Source organism: Hemiscyllium ocellatum, unplaced genomic scaffold (assembly GCF_020745735.1).
Source record: "Hemiscyllium ocellatum isolate sHemOce1 unplaced genomic scaffold, sHemOce1.pat.X.cur. scaffold_539_pat_ctg1, whole genome shotgun sequence".
NCBI lineage: Eukaryota > Metazoa > Chordata > Chondrichthyes > Orectolobiformes > Hemiscylliidae > Hemiscyllium > Hemiscyllium ocellatum.
Genome location: NW_026869106.1, coordinates 66,458 through 87,778, shown reverse-complemented (window position 1 = coordinate 87,778; position 21,321 = coordinate 66,458). Strand labels below are relative to the sequence as shown.

The 21,321-nt window shown below is 46.2% G+C and overlaps 1 long non-coding RNA gene across 3 annotated transcripts in view; it reads right to left on the bottom strand.

Annotated features, from left to right (window-relative positions):
• Positions 1-20,136, bottom strand: part of LOC132813922 (uncharacterized) — a 50,947-nt gene extending 30,811 nt beyond the window's left edge. For 2 of the 3 annotated variants that reach the window (XR_009644213.1, XR_009644212.1), the window contains exons 1-2: positions 20,033-20,136; positions 17,525-17,614 (exon numbers count right to left, since the gene is read on the bottom strand). This is a non-coding gene — a long non-coding RNA (uncharacterized LOC132813922). The remainder of the gene's footprint in view (positions 1-17,524; positions 17,615-20,032) is intronic. The other variant, XR_009644214.1, reaches the window with a different exon arrangement.
• Positions 20,137-21,321: the final 1,185 nt, after the last annotated feature.

Here is a 21,321-nt window from a genome sequence, read left to right as displayed (position 1 = left end):
ATTTGAATTTCTCATCCACAAATCCACCCTTTCAGTATCCTACAACTGAGAAAACAACTCACCATATTAATACAGGATGGATCTTTATAAGATAATTATAGTATTAAATTGTAGTTTCATGTTTCCCAAAGTTTTAACTCTCAATCTAACAATTTCTTTCTTCTGTGAACTGAAATCCAAACCAACCTCCTCACTCCTTTCCTCCACACCTGGTTCTCACACACTCTGTCCTCTCTTTGAATTCAGTTTCCTAGCTCTTGTCTGCGGACTAAGAACCAAACCAATGAGTCTGATTCTGAGTCCACCGGAAGCGGGAGGGTGGGGGAACCATCCTGCATACACTGCTTCCTGCACACTCTGGCCAAAACCCGTCTTACTAAAATGAACCAAATTAGAACTCAAATTGCAGGTCCATCCTTGTCACTTTCCACAAAAACCCTGAATCTTCACAAAAAAAAAGAGTTCTGATAACTTTCTGCAAAATGCTGCACCACTGATAGTCTGATCACATGGCAGGGTACCAGGAAAGGGGCCATTCCCCTGGGTCCTGCTCCGGAAGATGCCAATGACAGATTAATCCGATACACCCACAGCCTCCATCCCAGGCACTGACCCGTACTGTGCATATTCCCACAATAGGCCAGCACTGTGCCCATACACTGGTCTCCCCTCCTACAGCACGTGCTCCCGATCATACAGGAGTCCGGGTGATTGACAGCAGCTGCTGCCCAATATATCAGAATCCCTACAGTATGGAAACTGGCCCTTCGGCCAAACAAGTCCATACCGACCCTCCAAACAGTAACTTGCACAGACCCATTCCCCTACCCTATATTTACCCCAGACTAATGTAACTAATATTATGGGCAATTTAAAATGGCCAATTCACCTGTCCTGCACATCTTTGGGATTGTGGGCAGAAACCGGAGCACCCAGAGGAAACCCGCTTAGACACGGGGAGAATGCACAAATTCCAGGTTTGGCTGGAATCAAAACCGGGTACCTGGTGCTGTGAGGCAGCAGTGCTAATCATTGAGCCGTCTCTATGGACGGGAAGGGGCGGAGCTGGAGAACTGGGGTAATGGGATTGTAAACAATGAATGAATGTGGAGGACACTGGGGGATGGACAGGTCAGTGAGGGACAGGAGCAGTGCAGCAGCAGGAGGGGATCCTGGACAAACTGAGCAATGGGAGAGTCTGACAGGAGAGAAACTACAGGAAGGTTCTGTTTAGAGGCTGAGGCAGGGACAGCTGGGAGACAGTATGGCCTGGTGGCTTGGGCAGGTTTTCTAATCAGCCTCTTCAAAGATGCTGTTCCTCAACTCTGAGCCCGATCCTCCTGGTCCAGAGGTAAGGACACTGCCACCATTTCCTGGTGGGCAAGGGATACGGGGACCGCCTTTCAAAAAGGAACTCAATTGTGTTGGTGACATTAACAAGACTCAATACACAGTCACAGACAAAATGCTGGCATACTTGAACTTCATCCCGAATATTAACACCTATAACTGGGTAACGCAGACCCCGATGTACAGAGTTAAATCCTGGATATTAATAACAGCTTTGTGCATGGGAAATCATGTCTCATGAATCTGACTCAGTTTTTTTTGAAGAAGTAACAAAGAGGATTGCTGAGGTCAGAGCATGGACATGATCTACATGGACTTCAGTAAGGCGTTCGACACGGTTCCTCACGGGAGACTGGTCAGCAAGGTTAGATCGTATGGAGTACAGAACTGGCCCGAAGGTAGAAGGCAGAGGGTGCTTTTCAGGCTGGAGGCCTGTGACCAGTGGAGTGTCACAAGGATCGGTGCTGGATCCACTACTTTTCGCCATTTATATCCATGATTTGGATGTGAACATAAGTATTGTAAGTAAGTTTGCGGATGACACCAAAATGGGAGGTGTGGTAGACAGGGAAAAAGATTACCTCAGAGTGCAAGGGGATCTAGATCAGATGGGTGATGGGCTGAGGAGTTCAGTTTAGAAAAATGTGAGGTGCTGCATTTTGGAAAAGCAAACTTTAGCAGGCCTTTACAGTTAATAGTAAGTTCCTGGGGAGTGCTGCTAAACAAAGAGCCCTTGGGAGTGCAGGTTCATAGTTCCTTGACAGTAGAGTAGCAAGTAAATCGAATAGTGAAGGCGGCGGTTGGCCGGCTTGTCTTTATTGGTCAGAGCATTGAGTATAGGGGTTGGGAGGTCATATTGCGGCTGTACTGGACATTGATTCGGCAACTTTTGCAATATTCCATCGAATTCTGTTCTCCTTCCTATCATGTTTAAGAACATCCATCTGAAAGAGGTCAGAAAAGAAGTATAGCATGTTGCCAGGGTTGGATAGGCTGTTTTCTCTGGAGCTTCAGAGGCTAGACAGTGATCTAAAAGAGATTTTAAAAATCAGGCCGGGCATGGATAGGGTAAATAGACAAGATATTTTCCCTCCAGTGGGGGAGTACAGAACTAGGGGTTTGGGAGGGAGGGTAGGCAGACAGGGAGTGGGTGGATTGACAGGGGTGGGACAGCAATGGGTAGGGAAAGAGAGGGGGGATAGAGAGGGGTGGCACAGAAACAGGTGGGGACAGAAAGTAGGATTAGAGAGGAGGGGAACAGAGGGGGCGACTGATGGTGGGGGGGAGACGCGGTGGGCGACTGACAGGAGGGGGCAACCGACGGGGGGGGTGCGACCGACAGGGTGGGGGGCGCGACCGACAGGGGAGGGGGGAACAACCGACAGGAGAGGGGCAACCCACTGGAGGGGGCAAACGACAGAGAGGAGGGACAGACCGAGGGGGTGACAGATGGGGGATCAGACCGACAGAGGGGAGGACGACCCATGAGGGGGTGGGGCGACGACAAAGAGGGGGGGAACAGACAGAGCGGGGGGGGGGGGGAGACGGGGAGGAAGATGGAGAGTTATTTTATAGATCTACAACTCAACCCTGTTTGTGTTTTGTCCTCCTCACCTTAATTCCCTCTGAAGGGCTCAGAACAACTGCATAGTTCCTGGAAAGTTTCAGGGAGATCAGGTGCTGAACATGGAATTTGGGACACTAACATTGAATGGAATGTGCTGGTCAATAAATGGACTCTGGTTCGACTCCACTGTCTGTGTGGTGTTTGCACATTCTCCCTGTGTGTCTGCGTGGGCTTCCTCTGGGTGCTCTTAATTTCCTCCCACAAATCCAAAGCCATGCAGGTTAGGTGGATTAGCTTTGGGTAATGGTAGGTTACAGAGTTAGGGTGGAATGCTGTTCCGATGGTTGGTATGGTCTCATGGGGCGAAAGGCCTGCTTCCACACTGCAGGGATTCTGTCACTGAGTATAGGGGTTAGGAGGTCACGTTGTGGCTGAGTAGGGCATTGGTCAGGCCAGTGTTAGAATACTGCATTCAATTGTAGTCTCCCTGATTTCAGAAAGATGTTACCAGTATATGACTCAACCTCTTAATGGCAAGTTCTTGGGAAGTATTGACAAACAAACAGACCGTGCAGTGTAGGTTAATAGTTCCTTGAAAGTGTAGTTGAAGGTAGACAGGTCAGTGAAGGTGGTGTGCGGTATGCTAGCTGTTATTGGGCAGTGCATTGAGTACAGGAGCTGGGAGATCATGTTTCGGTTGTACAGTTTATTGGCTTGGCCACTTTTGGAATGCCCGCTGCTTTCAATTCCAGTCTCCCTGCTATAGGAAAGATGTTGGGAAACTTGAAAGAGTTCAGAAAAGATTTACAAGGGTGTTGCCAGATTGGAACATTTGAACCATAGGGAGAGTGTGAATAAGCTGAGGCTATTTCCCTGCAGCACTGGACACGTTAGGTGGCTTTAATCGAACGTTATCAAATTATAAGGATCAATGATAGGGTGACTAGTCATGGTTTCTTTTTTCCCAGGGTAGGGGAATCCAAACGAAAACGTAAATCTTTTTTCCAAGGTGGAAATGACAAATTCTAGAGCCACACATTTAAGAGAGGGAGCAAGTTTAAAGGAGATGAAAACCGGAACAACTGCAGATGTTGTAAACCAGGAAGAGAAACAGAAGCTTCTGGAAACGCTCAGCAGGTCTAGCAGCATCTGTGAAGAGAAATCAGCGATAACGTTTCTGAGGGTGACCAGACCTGAAACTTTAACTGATTTTTTTCACAGATGCTGCATGACCTGCTGAGCATTTCCAACAATATCTGTGCAAGTTTAAAGGGAGTTGTGTCAGACAAGTGTCTTGTGCAGAAGGTGGTCAGTGACTAGAATGTATTCTCTTGGGAGATGGGAAAAGCAGAAACAATCACAGTTTAAGAGGCATTCGGACAGACACATAAGCAGGCATAGGTTATCAGGGATATGGATCATGTTACAGGCAGATGGAATTAGTTTGGGATGGCATTATGATCTGCACAGACACGATGGGCTGATTACTCTGGTGCTGTAACTGTTATGTTTTCCAGGGGTTAGAATGTTTTTTGAAGTAACAAAAATGATTGATGAGGGCAGACTGGTCGACATGATCAACGTGGACTTTAGTAAGGCATTCGGCAAGCTTTCTCATGGAGACTGGTTAGCAAGGTTAGGTCTCATGGAATAAAGCAGAAACCAGCTATTTGAGTACAGAACTGGCTCAAAAGTAGAAGACAGAGAGTGGTGGCGGAGGGATGCTTTTCAGACAGGAGGCCTGTGGAGTGTCACAAGGATTGGTGCTGTATCTATTATTTTCCGTCATTTATATCAATGATTTGAATGTAAACACAGGAGGTATTAGTAATTTTGCAGATGACGCCAAAATTGGAGGTTTAGTGGACAGTGAAAAAGATGACCAAGGCTGCAATGTTTCCTGCAGGTATCACCATTTCAGATGCTGCCCGACCTGCTGGGGATCTCCAGCACTTCTTGGGTTTGTTGCAGATTCCCACCATTTTGCTGAAGCACTGGAGACAGAGAGCTGTACAGCTCCAGATTTTGTTGACTCTGATTCCTGGGATGTCAGGACTGATGGATGAAGAGGGACTCAATCCTCGTTTAATCCTCCTTTCCTTTGGTTTTCGGAGCCGCTGACTACATCACTAATATTCTACCTCCCACTCTCTGTCCTGAATCTGACCCATCTAACCTGACACTTTAGCTCCCACCCCCCTGCCAGACTAGTTAATACCTCACCAATGGAACTGGCAATAGCGCCCCCCCCCCTCCCCAGGAGATTTGACCCAGCTCTGCCCAGGGGTAACCGGTCAGGCTGGTACAGTTCCCACCTAACCCAGAAACGCTCCCAATGCCTGAAGAATCTAAACCCTTCCATGGTACACCATTTCTCCAGCCACATATCCGGCTGATCTACCCTCTTATTCCTGCTCTCACTAGCACATGGCACTGGGAGCAAGTCTGACATCATTTCATTTCAGGAGCTGCATTATAATGTGTCCCTGCTCTCCCAATATCCAGCTTTCAAACACTCATCCCTTTGTTTCATGCTGTCGTTGGTATTGATGTGTTTACCCTCCAGCTCCAGAATGTCCTGTAGCTGCACCATGATATCGCGGATCCTATCACCAGGGAGATAACATACCATCCTGGATTCATGGCTGTGGCCATAGAAGTGCCTGTCTGTATCACTGACTATTGAATCCCCTGTCACTATCTTTCTTCCCGTTCTGGGCAGCAGAGCTATCTACGGTGTCATGAAATTGGCTGTTGCTGATTGCCTCTGAGACCAACACATACGCACACACCCACACGAATCCCAAGCGGTATACAGTATCTGTTTGGGAAGGGAATAACCACTGGGAACTCCTGCACTTCCTTCCTGAGCCTTTTACTTGATCTGATGGTCCCCCATTCCCTTTCTGCCTGTGTAACCCTCACCTGCAGTGTGACTAACTCACTGAACATGCTGTCCATAACATTCTCAGTATTGCAGATGCTCCACAGTGAGTCCACTCACAGCTCCAGGTCTGAAAAGCAGTTTCCCAGTAGCTGCTGATGGGCACATTTCCTGCACACATAGCCCGTCAGGGACACTGGAAACATCCCTAATTTTCCCACATTGTACAAGAGGAGCACACCATGGGTCTGAGGGCTCCTGTCACACAGGCTCTCTAGATTCAGCTAGTTACTCCCATTTAGAGAATTTAAATGAGCGAGCAATCTTCCTACCCTTCAAACATTGTAATCAAAATCCCGTATTCTTTACTTAAGTTGATACGTTATACCTTAAAAACTGTTACAAAATTTCCACAGGTATCGCTTACAAACTGGCTGTTCCCTTTGGGACCATGTGAATTTCTGAATGGGCTGAAACAAAACGGAGTTTCAGCTTCACATTCTCCCTGTCCCACCTCGCTCTGTTTACACCCAACTCCAAAATACTCATTGAGCCAAGCAGCCCTCACAGTGCAGCCCTGTCATTTTCATTGTCTGCTCACCCCTACACTGCCCTCAGCCTCCTGTACTGTTCCAATACATCTCAATGGGAGCTCAGGAAAAGCATCTCATCTTTCAATTCAATCCTTTGTAGCCCCAGAGTCAACATGGACCTCAGCAGTTTTTGGGTGAACAGACAGTTGTTAGAATCTGGAACATTCCACCTAAAACGGTACTGGAATTTGTGTTTATAAGGAGCTGCAGGGAATTGAAAATAAGGAGTTTACAGGTTAGCATCATGAAGTGGGTGATTGGGACTAAATCTGACAGTCCCTACAAAGAGACGAAGTGCAATCTGGACAAATCTATGCTCCCCCTCAGACCAAAACAGACTCTGAGCTTCCAGTTGCCTGCCACTTTAACACACGAGCCTGTTCCCTGGCCAACATCTGTCTCATTCTTAATGCAGTGTTCCAGGGAAGCTTGATGCAGAACACTCCAGAACATACCAAATGGCCCTGTATTTCAAGGACAGCAATTTCCCCTCCCATGTGGTCAACAATACCCTTCAGTGTATCTCCACCACTTCCTGCACCTCTGCTCTTGAACCCCACCCCTCCAACCGCAGCAAGGATAGAACCCCCAAGTCCTCGCTTTTCAGCCAGATACAACACATCATCCTCTGCCATTTCCACCACCGACAATCAGACCCCACCAACAGAGATATCTTTCCCACCACACCCCTTTCAGCATTCCTCAGAGACCATTCCCTGTGACTTCCGCATTAGATCCATGCTCCCCACCAACCCATCCTCCACTCCCAACACCTTTGCCTGCCATTGCAAGAGGTGTGAAACCTGTGCCCACACCTTCCCCTCACCTCCATCCAAGACACCAGAGGTCCCTTCCACATCCAGCAGAGATTTTCCTGTACATTGAATAACCTCATCTATTGTGTTCATTGCTCTCTACAATGGGGAGACAGGACGCCAACTTGCAGAATGTTTCAGGGAACCTTTCTGGGAGACGTGCACCAATCAACCCCACTGTCCTGTGGTCAACCATTTCTACAACCCACCCTCTCACTCTGCCAAGGACATGCATGTCCTGGGCCACCTCCACCACAAAATCCTAGCTACATGACTCCTGGAGCAAGAATACCTCATCTTCTACCTTGGGACCCTTTAAGTACAGAATCAATGTTTCATCATTTCCCCTCCCCCCACCATATCCCAGATCCAGCCCTCCAACTCAGCACCACCCTCTTGAACAGTCCCACCTGTCCATCTTCCTTCTTAATTACCCACTCCACCCTCTCACCATTACCCTCCACCAGCATCTTCCTATCGCCTTCCCAACTACCTTCTCGCCAGCCCCACACACACATCCTATTATCTGTCAACCCTCTTCCCCACTCAGAATCCTGCTGAAGGGCTCAGGCCCAATATGTCAATTCTCCTGCTCCTTGGATACTGTCTGACCGGCTGTACTTCTCCTGCGCCAAACTTCAACGTAAGCTGGAAGAACAAACCTCATTTTGTACTTGGGGGACCCTTCAGGCCTCTGACCTTAAAACTGAATTCATTAATTTTAGGTCCTAAGTCTCCCACGTCCTTGCGCCCTAGTGCCCCACCCCACACACCAGGCCTTGTTATTACATAGCCTGCCATTACACATTACCTATGGTTAGTCACTAACAGTCTCCATTAACATCTATTCACTCTCCCCAGCCAGATCATTATTCATTCCTTTGTCCAATTGCTGCTATATCTCTTTTTGGACTATATCACCACCTATCATTTACTCCTTAACCCCTACCTTCTGCATATAAACTGACATTTTTTCTCAGTGACATCAGTTCTGAGGAAGGGTCAGCGGATCCAAAATGTTAACTCTGATTTCTCTTCACAGATGCTGCCAGACCTGCTGAGCTTTTCCAGTACCTTCTGGTTGTTGTTTCTGATTTAAGCATCCACAGTTCTTTTGGTTTTCATTTACTGGGAGTTTCTAATTCAGGTCTAGCAGCCTACATCATGAGTTTATAAACCCTCCCAGTCCACACTAACTCCATTTCTCTCCCACTCCCTTCACACTCACTGGGTCTCTTCCCAACCCCTGCCCAGTGACACTGCACCTGCACAGCTCATGGTCACATGCTGGCCTGTTGGCAACACCCCTCATTCACTCCCATTGGCTGGAGGATTACATCTAGTCTCCTATTGTTCTGAAGCTGCCGTCAATCAGCCAGGCCCCATTGTGACATGAGTGGTGGGATCCTCCCAGGAGTGTGGGAGGCTGAGGGGTAACCTCAGAGAGGTTTATAAAATCATGGGAGGCATTGATGAGATAAATAGACAAGGTCTTTTCCCTGGGGTGGGGGAGTCCAGAACTAGAGAGCATAGGTTTAAGGTGAGAGGGGAAAGATATAAAAGGGACCCAAGAGACTACTTTTTTCATGTAGAGATGGTGCGTGTATGGAAGCTACTGTCAGGGGAAGTGGTGGCAGCTAGTACAGTTACACCATTTGAAAGGCATCTGGATGGGTATGAATAGGAAGGGTGTAGAGGGATTTGAGCCAACTGCTGCCATATCGTACTAGATTAGGATAGGATATCTGGTCGGCACGGACGAGTTCGACTGAAGGGTCTGTTTCCGTGCTGTATATGTCTGTGGCTCTGCCCTGGGATGAGCTTCATCATTCACAGTGAATGGGGCAGTATCACAGAGCACAGGGGTTGGGGGCTATTCAGCCCATTGCGGCTATACTCTCTCCCTGTGGACATGCTGCCAATCTGCCCTTCCTCCCCTCCCATTTACCCGTAGCACTCCAAATTTATCCTCAAATAGTTAAATTCCGAGATGTACAGCACAGAAACAGACCATTCAATCCAACTCATCCATGCCACCCATTTATCCCAAATTAATCTTGTCCCATTTGCCAGCACTTTGCCCATATCCTTCTAAACTTTTCTTAATCACGTACCCAGTCAGATGCCTTTCAAATGTTGTAATTGTACCAGCCTCCACACTTCCTCTGGCAGCTCATTCCATATTCAGCTTGAAAACATTGCCCCTAAGATCCCTTTAAAATCTCTTGCCTCACACCTTAGGCTTGTGCCCTCTAGTTTTGTACTCACTTAACCTTGGGAAAAGACCCTGGTTGTTCACCCTATCCATGTCCTTCACGATTTTATGTACCTCGAAGGTCATCTCTCAGCATCCAATGATGCAGGGAAAACAGCCCCAGCCTATTCAGCCTCTCCCTATAGCTCAAATCCTCAACCCTGGCAACACTTTTGCACATCTTTTCAGAATCCTTTCATGTTCTGTAATATCACTCCTACAGCAGGGAGACCAGGACTGAAAGCAGAATTCCAGATGTGGCTGAATCAATGTCCTGTAGAGCTGCAAAACAATGTCCCAACTCCAATACTCAATGCACTGACCAAGTACACCAAACGCCTCCTTCACTACCCTGCCTATCCATGATTCCACTTTCAAAGAACTATCAACCTGCACGACAAGGTCTCTTTGTTCAACAACACTCCCCAGGACCTTCCCATTAAATGTATAAGTCCTGCCCTGATTTGTTTTTTCAAAATGCAGCACCTCACATTTATCTGAATTCACTCCACCTGCCACTCCCCAGCCCATTTGATTGAAGTCCCATTGTACTCTGAGGTAACCTTCTTCCCGATCCACTTCCTCCAGATCCAATTTGGTGTCTATGTAAAGTCACGAACCATAGGAATCATTGATATAAATGATGAAAAGCAGTGAACCCTGCACCGATCCTTACACCATATTGCTCATCACAGGCTTCCAGTCCGAAAGGCAACCCTTCACCACTATCCTCTGTCTCCAACCTTACAGCCAATTTTATATCCAAATAGCTAGTTCTTCCACCTTGAATGTCTTTCTGAAGTCCAAGTTAGTGATTTCCATACACAAAGCCATGCTGACTGTCCCTAATCATTTCTTACCTTTCCAATTACATCTAAATCCTATCCCTGAGAAGCCCTTCCAACAACTTACCTGACTCCAGGCTCACCAGTGTATTGTTCCCTGACTTTTCCTCATCACCTTTCTCAAATAATGGCGCCAGTCTTCCAGCACCTCGGTGATACAAATATCTCAGCGAGGGACCCAACTATCACTTCCCTAGCTTCCCACAAAGTTCTGGGATTCACCTGATCATGTATCAGGGATTTATCAATCTTGATGCATTATACAAGTTCCAGTGCCTCATAACTTATATGGACACTTGTCAAGTTATCCCTATTTATTTCTCCAAACTCTCTCACTTCCATATCCTCCTTCAGTAAAAGCGGACATGAAATACGCAGATAGTATCTCTCCTGCCTCCTGCAGATCCATAGACAATTTTGTTGATCTTTGAGGGTCCCTATTCTCTGCCTGGTTACTCTTTTGTCCTTAGTGTATTTCTAGAATCTCTTTGGATTTTCCCCAAACCCATTTCACAAAGCTCTCTCGTCCCCTTTTTGCCCTCTTAGTTTCCCTCGAGTATACTCCTACTGCCCCTATATACCTCTAGGTATTCACACAAACCCAGCTGTCTGGACTTGCCATATCCCTCCTTCATTTTCTTGACCAGAGCCACAATTCCTCTTGACAGCAGCATTCCTTACACTTCCCAGCCTCGTCCTTAACAGGAACATACTGTCTATATACTCATTGTCGCAGGCCTATGGGGGCAATGGCAGATGAAGACAGAGAAACAATCAATCATTCTCAGTAAAGAGGCAGTGCTGGGAAAGATACCAGCCGAAAGGTAGATGGGTCTCCTGGCCGTGATGGAATGCATCCCCGGGGACTGTAAGGAATGGCAGTGGGTAAATAGCAAATACACTCGTGATAATTCACTAAAATTTGCTGACTCTGGGACGGTTCTAACAGATTGGAAAGCTGCAAATGTGATGCCAATATTTTAAAATGGACGTGTCAGCATAACTTCTGTAGTGGGGGAAATGTCTGATCTCTCAAGAAAGAAATAGTGAGCTATGTGGATAGAAATTGTCTCATCGAGCAGACACAGCATGGATTCATGAAAAGTGGACGACACTAAGATGAGTGGTAGAGCAATGTGTGCAGAGGCCACTGTCAGTCTGCACAGGGATACAGAGAGGTTAATTGAGTGGTTAAGGGTCTGGCAGATGGAGGACAATGTTGGGATATGTGAGGTCATCCATTTTGGTCAGACTAACAACAAACTGGATGATGAAATGGTGAAAACATGCAGCAGGCTGCTGTACAGAGGGAGCTGGGTGTCCTTGTGCATGAATCACAGGAAGCTGGTTTGCAGGTACAGCAGGTAATTAAGGCAGTGAAGGGAATATTGTCCTTCATTGCTAGAGGGATGGTTATGCTGCAGCTGTACAGGGGGCTGGGGAGGCCACACCTGGAGTACTGTGTACAGGTTTTCGTCCCCTACTTCAGGAAGGATGTAATGGCGCTGGAGGGGGTGCAGAGCAGGGTCACTAGTTTGAGTCTGGAGTTGAAAGGGTTGCCTTCTGAGCAGAGATTGACAAAACTGGCATGATCCTCATTGGAATTTAGAATAATGGGAGATTGTATAGGAAAAATATAAAATTATGAAAGGAGTAGATAAGATAGAAGCAGGGAGGTCATTTCCACTGTGGACTGGACAAACTATGGTGCATCAGATTTAGGACTGAGTTCAGGAGAAACTTCTTCAGCTAAAGGGTTGTGAATCTGTGGAATTCCCAGCTGATTGAAACAGTTGAGACTTTCATCTTGAATGTCTTTAGGTCAAAATGTAGATTTACGAACAGGAAAGGAATTAAAGGTTATGGGAGAGAGCAGTAAAGTGGAGCTGAGATCAGCCCTGATCTTATTGAATGGCAGAGCAGGCTGGAGGGGCCAGATGGCCTCCTCCTGCTCCTATTCCTTATGTTACGTTCCCACTTTTCAGCCGTCCCTTTACCTGGGAATAGCAAAGAAGTATTGAAAGATTTTATCTTGTTCAATCACAATGCACCTTTATCCAATTTAGAACAGCAACTTTTAGATCTGGTCTATTCTTTTTTGGAACTATTTTAAAACTATTATAATTATCAGAGAATCCAGACAGTGGGGAAGCAGGTCATTCAGCCCATCACATCCGCACTGACCCTCAGAGACTCCCACCCTACCCATGTAATGCTGCCTTTCCCATGGATAATCCACCCAACCTGCACATCCCTGAACACTGTGGGTAATTCAGCCTGGATAATCCACCTAACCTGCACATCCCTGAACACTGTGGGTAATTCAGCCTGGATAATCCACCCAACCTGCACATCCCTGAACACTGTGGGTAATTCAGCCTGGATAATCCACCTAACCTGCACATCTTTACATAGTGGGAGGAAACCAGAGCAATCAGATGAAACACACGCAGATATTAACAATAAGGTGATCAATCCTTTCTTATTTCCCAGTTCCGTCCAAATAATTTCACTGAACTTACTCCCATGAATATCGTCCCCAAGCACAACTCTAATGCTATCCCTAACCAAAAACACCACTCGTCCTCCTCTCGTCCCCCTTTCTATCCTTCCTATAGCATCTATACCCTGGAACATACAGCTGCCAGTCACATCCATCCCTGAGTCATATTTCTATAATACCGATGATATCCCAGTCCCATGTTCAAACCATAACCTGAGCGCATCTGCCTTCCCTGTCAGGCCTCTTGCATTGAAGTAAATGCAGTGTAACTGCTCGGTTCTACCGCGTTCTGCCTTGACTGTTTGATTTCTGAACTGTACCAGCCTCAGACTTACCTCCTTTCTCACTATCTCTTTAGGTTTACCCCCACTCCCTCACTGGTTTAATGCCTCCCGAGTAGTACTAGCAAATCTCCCTGCCTGGATATTAGTCACCTTCCAATTCAGGGACAATCCATCCTTCTTATTCAAGTCACTTCTACTCCAGAGGAGAATTCAATGACCAAAAGATGTGAATCCTTCTGCCCTACACCAGATCTTTAGCCAATCATTCATCTCCTCCATCCTGCTATTCCTACTCTCACTAGCATGTAGCATTGGGAGTAATTCAGATATTACGACCGAGTATCTACTTTTTTATATTCCAGGCTAATTTGCTATATTCTCTCATCAGGACCTATCTTTTCTCTTCCTGTGTCATTGGTACCAATGTCCAATGACCTCCCACTGGTTATTCTACCCTTTAAAGAATATTCTGCCACCAATCTTTTCTGAACCTTTCAAGTTCCACAACATCCTTCTGATAGGTGGAGAACAGAATTGCACTCAATATTGTAAGAGTGGCCAAACCAATGTCCTGTACAGCCACAACATGACTGCCCAACTCCTGTACTCACTGCTCTGACCAATAATGTAAATCATACCAATCACCTTCACTATCCTATCCACCTGCGACTCTACTTTCAAGGAATTATGAACCTGCACTGTAAGGAAACTTTGCTCAGTAACACTCCCTCGGACCTGACCATTAAGTCTATCAGTCCTGCTCGGCTTTGCTTTTCCAAAAAGCAGCACCTCACATTTATCTAAATTAAACTCCATCTGCCACTCCTCAGCCCATTTCCCCATCTGATCAAGATCCCATTGAAACCTGAGGTACCCTTCTTCACTGCCCACTACACCTCCAATTTTGGTGTCACCTGGAAACTTACTAACAATCCCTCCTATGTTCACATCCAAATCATTTATGTAAATGATGAGAAGTAGTGGACCCAGCACCGACCCTTGTGGCACTCCAGTGGTCACAGTCCTCCAGTCCGAAAAACAACCTTCTACCACCACCCTCTGTCTTCTACCTTTGAGGCAGTTCTATATTCCAAATGGCTAGTTCTCCTGGTATGGTGAGATCTCATCTTGCTAACTAGTCTTCCATGGCGAACCTTGTCGAACGCCTTACTGAAGTCCATATAGATCCCATCTACCGCTCTGCCCTCAAAAATCCACTTTCTTACTTCTTCATAAAACAGCTCAGTCAAGTAAGTGACATGATTTCCCGCACACAAAGCCATGCTGACTATCCCTAATCAGTCCTTGCTTTTCCAAATACATGCAAATCCAGTCCCTCAGGGTTCCCTCCAACAACTTGTCTGGCACCAACATCAGGCTCACAGGTCTGTAGTTCCCGGGCTTGTCCAAACCGCCTTCATTAAACAGTATCATCATATTAACCAACCCCCAGTCTTCTGGCACCTCAGCTGTGACTATCGCTGATACAAAAATCTCAGCAAGGGGCCCAGCAATCACTTCCCTAGCTTCCTACAGAATTTTAGGACACACCTGATGAAATCCTGGGCATTTATCCACCTTTCTGCGTTCCAAGACATCCAGTACCACCTTCGCTGTAATATGGACATTTTTCAAGGTGTCACCATCGATTTCCAACATTCTATATCTTCCATATCCTTCTCCACAGTAAATGCTGATGCAAAATACTTGTTTAGTATCCCCTCCCCACCCCATCGCCTGCAGATCCACACACAGGCTGCCTTGCTGATCCTTGAGGAGCCCTATTCTGTCTCTAGTAACCCATTTGCTCTTAATGTATTTATAAAAACCCTTTGGATTGTCCTTACCCTATTCGCCAAAACTGTGTCCTGTCCCCTTTTTGCCTTACTGATTTTCCTCTTAAGTATACTTCTATTGCCTTTATACTAGAAGGATGTTCTGGATTGGAATAAATGCCAAATATTTCATCTTGATAAAAGGGCAGGACTTACACTGATTAAAAGTCGGGCCTTGCATAGTGATATAGAACAAAGAGACCTCGGGGTTCAGATCTTTGCAGTTTATGTCACATGTAGACAGGGTTGTTCAGAAGATGTATAGCACACTTGCCTTCATTGCTCACACCTTTGAGTATAGGAGTTGGGACATTACATTGAGGTTGTACAGGATGTTGGTGAGGCCTCTTCTGGAATACTGTGCTCAGTTCAGGTTGTGCTGTTATAGGACAGATGTTATTAAGTCGGAGCGGGTTCAGAAGAGATTTACCAGGATGTTGATGGGAATGGATGCTTTCGGTTATAAGGAGAGGCTAGGTAGGCTGGGACCTCTTTCACTGGGGTGTAGGAGGCTGAGGGGTGACCTTATTGGAGGTTTATAAAATCCTGAAGAGTATAGGTAATGTGAACAGCAGGTGCCCTTTCCAGGAGGGGGCGCGATTCAAGAGTGGGTGAGAAAAGGAAGACCCTAAAAAGACGTTCCGGATTTTACTTTTTGTTTTTGTACAGAGAGTGATTCACATGTGGAATAAACTAGCAGAGGACGTGGTAGCTGTGAATACAATTACAATTTAAGGGTGGCACAGTGGCTCAATGGTTAGCACTGCTGCCAGGGACACAGGTTCAATTCCTGCATTGGGTGGCTGTCCATGCGGAGTTTGGATATGCTTCCCCGTGTCAGCGTGAGTTCCTCCAGGTGCTCCCGTTTCTTCCCACAAGCCACAGATGTACAGGGTAGGTGAACTGGCAGTCCTCAATTGCCCATAGTGTTCAGGGATGATTGGGTTTAGTGAATTAGTAAGGGGTAAATGTAGAGTAAAACGGTAGGGGAATGGGATTCTAAGAGGAAAAAGCATTTGGACCTGTATATCGATAGGGAATGCTTGGATGGATTTGGACTAAGTGGAGGTAGATGCGATTAGTTCAGTTCGAATTTATGGTTGACACGGACTGGTTGGAACACAGGGTGTGTGTCAGTGCTGTATAACGTTCTGACTCTATCGCTCGTTATCTCTGTAAATTCCTCTATGCTCGGAACTCTCCGTCAATGCCACCTCATCCAGTCTTACAACTCTTCCTTATCTCGATAATTCCTCTCCAGCCTCAAAACTCAAAAAAGTCTATCAGAAATATCTCTATCTCTGTAACATCCTCAATCCTCAGAATCCTCTCCAACTTTCATCTCCTCCAGCTTCATTACTCTCCCTATCTCTAATCCCCTCCAGTCTCTCAAAGCTCTGCTATATGTGCCTTTTTTATTTCCAGCCTTCAGGATTCCCAATGTTTATTTCTCACTTGATGACGGCCCTTTCCGATTCTGTGCTGAGCTTCTGAATTCTTCCTTAAACCTCTCAATCTCCTTTTCCTCCCAAAACATCGGCCAATAATCTGTCATCTACTCTAGTATCACCCTTTCTGACCTGAAGTCCAATGGAGCCTGTCATATTCCTATAATAAACATCTTAGCGGTCTACAGAACAGAAAAAGGCTCTGGTAGTACATCGGGTCTGTGACAAAGAAAACTACCACCTAACTGTCCTCATCTATTTTCCAATAATTGTGGAAAAGTCTCATCTATCATGGCATTGCAAGTGCACACTAAATACATCTCAAATGCTACCGGGATTTCTGTGTCTCCCACCCTTACAGACAGTGAGGTTCAATGCAACTGTTGCTCGATGAGGACATCACCCACAGGAACACAGAGCAGCTGGGTCTGTGCAAACCAGAGATCACCCACACATTGGGAAGGATGGCAGGGTCCCTGAGGGGGGGGCACAGGAGATTTACCAGGATGGTTCAAGGAATGGGGGATTTTAGTTGCAGAGACATGGGTGTTGTTAATAAATATCAAGAATATCCATCTACAATAGATGGACTCTTGTTCTCAACCTCTCCCCTTGCCTGGGCTGTGGTAACCTTCAGGTTAAACCCACCACCAGACATTTCTCCCTAATGAGAGAGCAGCCCTATGGTCTGGTCAGACAATGCTGCCTTTCCCTTTTACACAGTGATGCCACTGTACCCTGGGGATGGGGAGAGGGAACGCTGAAGGTGGTGGATGGGACACCACTCAGGCACAGTGCTTTGTCCTGGAGGATGTTCACTTTAATATTGTTGGGGTCTGCACTGATGCAGGCAAGTGGGAATGTTCCAACACAATCCTGATGTGTGCCTTATAGGGAGCAAACAGACATTGGGGAATCAGGGGTTTGGGGAAACAGATTGTTCTCCTTGTAGCAGAGGAAATTGCGGGTGCCCTGTGACAGAGGGGTTTACAGATTTAGAATAATCCACCTTACACTCATGAGTTCATCAGAAAAGGATTACAGGACACATATTGAAGACTTGGGGGAGATCTACTGAGAGTGTGGGGTGATTCAAAAGAGGACATTTATGCAGCAAATGGGAATGAGCTGGAATACAATACTCACACACAATGTGAATATCCAGCTCCTGATGAATTGAGTAATTTTGTCACAGTTTGGCGTTACAATTACTGAGATTACCATCTGAATGTCCACCTGTAATACACGTTTATAAAACTGTCACTGTCAGTTCATTTAAGAAACTCTCACCACCCCCTCCTCCTGGCCCAGGATGACTGGACACATTACCCCTTGTGGGGGTCAGCAGTTAGTTCAGGGGGAAATCTGTATGGGTTTCTGTGAGTTTCCACACTGGGTCTTCATGTGACTGAACAGGGCAGATCTTTGACACATGGGACACAATGTTTCAAGAGTCAGTGCGATGTGGAGAGCAGGATGTGTGCTTCCTTTTCTTTCCTTCCGTGCTGCCGCTGTGCCTCATCAATTAGACAGGGGGGGTGAAAGGCTCATGCAGCTCGATGGGCAAGTTGTCTCCATTCTGACCCATGAGCAGCAAGCTCCTCCCAGTCATTCCAAAGAGTCTCTCTGAAAAGGTAACAACTGCTTCCCACTGCCCAGTGCTCCCAGGAAATGTTTAGAAGAATGAGCGGGGAAATCTCTGAGAAAAGGCAGAACGGTAAAGTTCCAAAAGGATTATAAACAGTTTACAGAGAGGGATTCATTGGAGAAGTGGGCAACAAGTTAGCAAATGGAGCATAATTTGGGAAATTGTGAAGTTGCTCATTTTGGAGGAGATAATAAAAGAACAGAGTGCTATGTAAATGGTGGAAACTGTCGAAAGCTGCACCACAAAGGGACCAGGGGTAATTGCGTAGGAAACACAGTTATAACAGGGAATCAGGATGGGGAATGGAACGTTGTTTCTTATTACAAGGAGTTTTCAGTGTAAGTGTTTGGAGTATATACCTGAGAGTAACTTTACAAAGTGCGAGTGAGACCACATCTGGAGTAATGACAGAAGTTTTGGTCCCTTTATTTAAGGGAATACATAATTTCATCCGAGGCATTTCAGAAAAGATTAACTGGGATGATCCCTGGCTTGTAGGGATTATCTTTTAAGAAAAGGCTGAAAATGTTGGGACTCTACTCACTGGATTTGGGAAGAATGAGAGGTGATCTCATTGTAACATGCAGGATTCTTAAGGAGTTTGACAGGGTAAATACTGAGAGGATGTTTCCCATCATGAGGGATCTGGAATCAGATACTCGGATAGTCACGGAATCAAGGGTTCTGTTTTAGATTCGTCAAGTTTAAGGCAACATCAACACGGGTCAGGGGTTTCAGTAGCAATGGAGCTGGGGTGAAGGGGGGGGGGGGGAAAGCAACGTTTTAGAGATTGGAATTCCTGGTGTTTGTGATTGTGTAGATACCTGATCAGAAGGTCACCTTGGGGTTACAGATATGAGAGCAATATTGTGAAGAGTGTAGTTCTGCCTCAGACAGTTCCCAGGGAGAGGGAGGGGCTCAGCAGTAAGGGAAAGGAATTTGTAATAGCAACTGAAGGCAATGGGTTTAACCATTTCAATGTTCCGTTGCAGGAAATTGCAGCCAATCGCGTAGTGGGAGTGTGATGAGCAGTTTGATAACTGAGTAATGGAGAGGGATGATGGGGAGGGAGAGCTAGGCATTGTCAGTGTACATGTGAACCCTCAGACGGTGCTTTTGGACGATGTCACCTCCTGACAGTATGTGGGTGAGAAACAGGAGGGACCAAGAATCGATCCTTGAGGGACACCACATACAAGGAATTTAGAAAGGAATGGGAGAGTGGGGATGGAGTAGGTTTTTCCAACAACGGTGAGGTCAAAATATTACTTCGTAGCAGAATGGGAGAGAAGGACATAACCAGAAAAGACAGACAGACAGAACAAGGAACAATACCTGTGATTTGGTGAGGGGAGGGAGGTGGGGGTGATGTGGAGGAAGAGCCCAACTCCAAAAACACACTTTCTTCATTGGTGACATCACCCAACTCCACCCTAGTCTCAGCTCATTTACTGAATGCAGGGATGGACGAGTATTTATCTCCAGACTTAATTATCCAAACACTCTTGGCCAGCCTCCCACATTCAACTTACATGTAATCTCAAGAGTATCTTAAACCCTCCTGCCCAAGTGCTCACTTGTACCAAAACTAGTTGATCCATCGAAAGGCTCCTATTTACAGGCAACAATTTAAAATTCTCACCCTGTGAACATCCCTGTCTCCCTGCACCACACACCCTGCAAGACCTTGACAACTCATTTGTGTTTATTCATTGCTTCACCTGTCTGGCTGTTTCTACTGTTGCCAAGGCAACACTGTCTGGAATTCCCACCTGAACCCTCTCAGACCTGCTTTCCTCTTTTAAGGTGTTCTCGAAAACCTGCTCATTTGGCAATGCTTTTGATCACTTGACCTAGTATCTCAATCTGTGGCCTTATGCCAGAATTTTTCAATAGTATTTCTGTGAAATTATAAACATGATTAAAAAAAACAAACTGTTGCTGATTTGCACATACATTGTCAACTCTTCAATATTGCTGAGTGAATAATCTATAACAGCACTTACCCAACCACATTGTGGGAGCACCTTCACCACATGAACTGCAGCTGGACAGGGAAATCAAACATCACCCTCTCCACAGGCAATGGGGCTTTGGCACTGATCACTGGGATCTGTGGAGGGAGAAACACAGTTGCTATTTCAGGGAGTGCAAAATGCATTATAAGGAGGGAAAACGGGGCAGAATTTGGGATTTTCAAATTTGTGATTCACAATGTGCACTAAGTTCTGTAAAACCTCTCATCCCATACCATGAAAATTTCCTTCTCTTTCTGGTCTATGTCTTTCCTTTCCCCTGCCCTGCACCTTCACACATTTCCAATGCCTTGGCCACAACAACACTGTGCTGTCAGTGAAGTTTATCACGTGGTTGAGTATTGTCCCGCCCCTCATTCACTCCGATTGGTTGAAGGACCAACTGGCACATCCTGGTCCTCCAGCCTCGTTCCCCCGACTCTTATTGGTCCTGCGCTGACATCAATAATCCGAGGCCCATTGTGGGCTGGAGCATGCTCAGTGCTTCCTGCTTTTGCTGCTGTTCATCAGGTATGAGAGAGAGAGAGAGAGGGCTCATCCCTGTTTCTCCTGATGTCAGACAATAACAACAACTACCTGCATTGTATGGAGCCTTTCACATTGACAAATCTCCTAAAATGCTTCACGGATGATGGAAACGTTGATTAAAGAGAACGATTTTTAGATACATCTTTAAGGCGGACAGAGGGGGTGAGGGAGGATATTCCAAAGGTTTGTGTCCTCAGCAGCTCCAATCGTGCAGTGATATAGGTGGGCAACAGCTTACAATGGAGACAGTTAGTGGCTAACCACAGGTTAACAACCTCATGTCGTAGCCACCTCATGTCACAGCCTGTCATTACACACTACCTATGGTTAGCCACTAATAGTCTCCATTAACAGCTAATCACCCTCCCCAGTCAGATCGTTATCCACTCCTTTATCCAACCGCTCTTCTCACTCTATCCCCACCTTTACTCCTTTTATCTTGCCCCCATCCCCCCACACTATCTTCTGCACATAAACGGACTTTTTTTTTCTCAGTAACATCTGTTCTGTGGAAGGGACACCGGATCGTAAACGTTAACTCTGATTTCTCGTCACAGATGCTGCCAGACCTGCTGAGCTTCTCCAGACCCTCCTGGTTGTTGTTTCTGATTTACAGCATCTGCAGTTCTTTTGGTTTTAATTACCGGGAGTTTGTAATTCAGGTCCACAGCCTCTGTCCCAGTCTCTGCTGTCTCTCCCCACCCCCACCCAGTGAGACTGCACCTGCACAG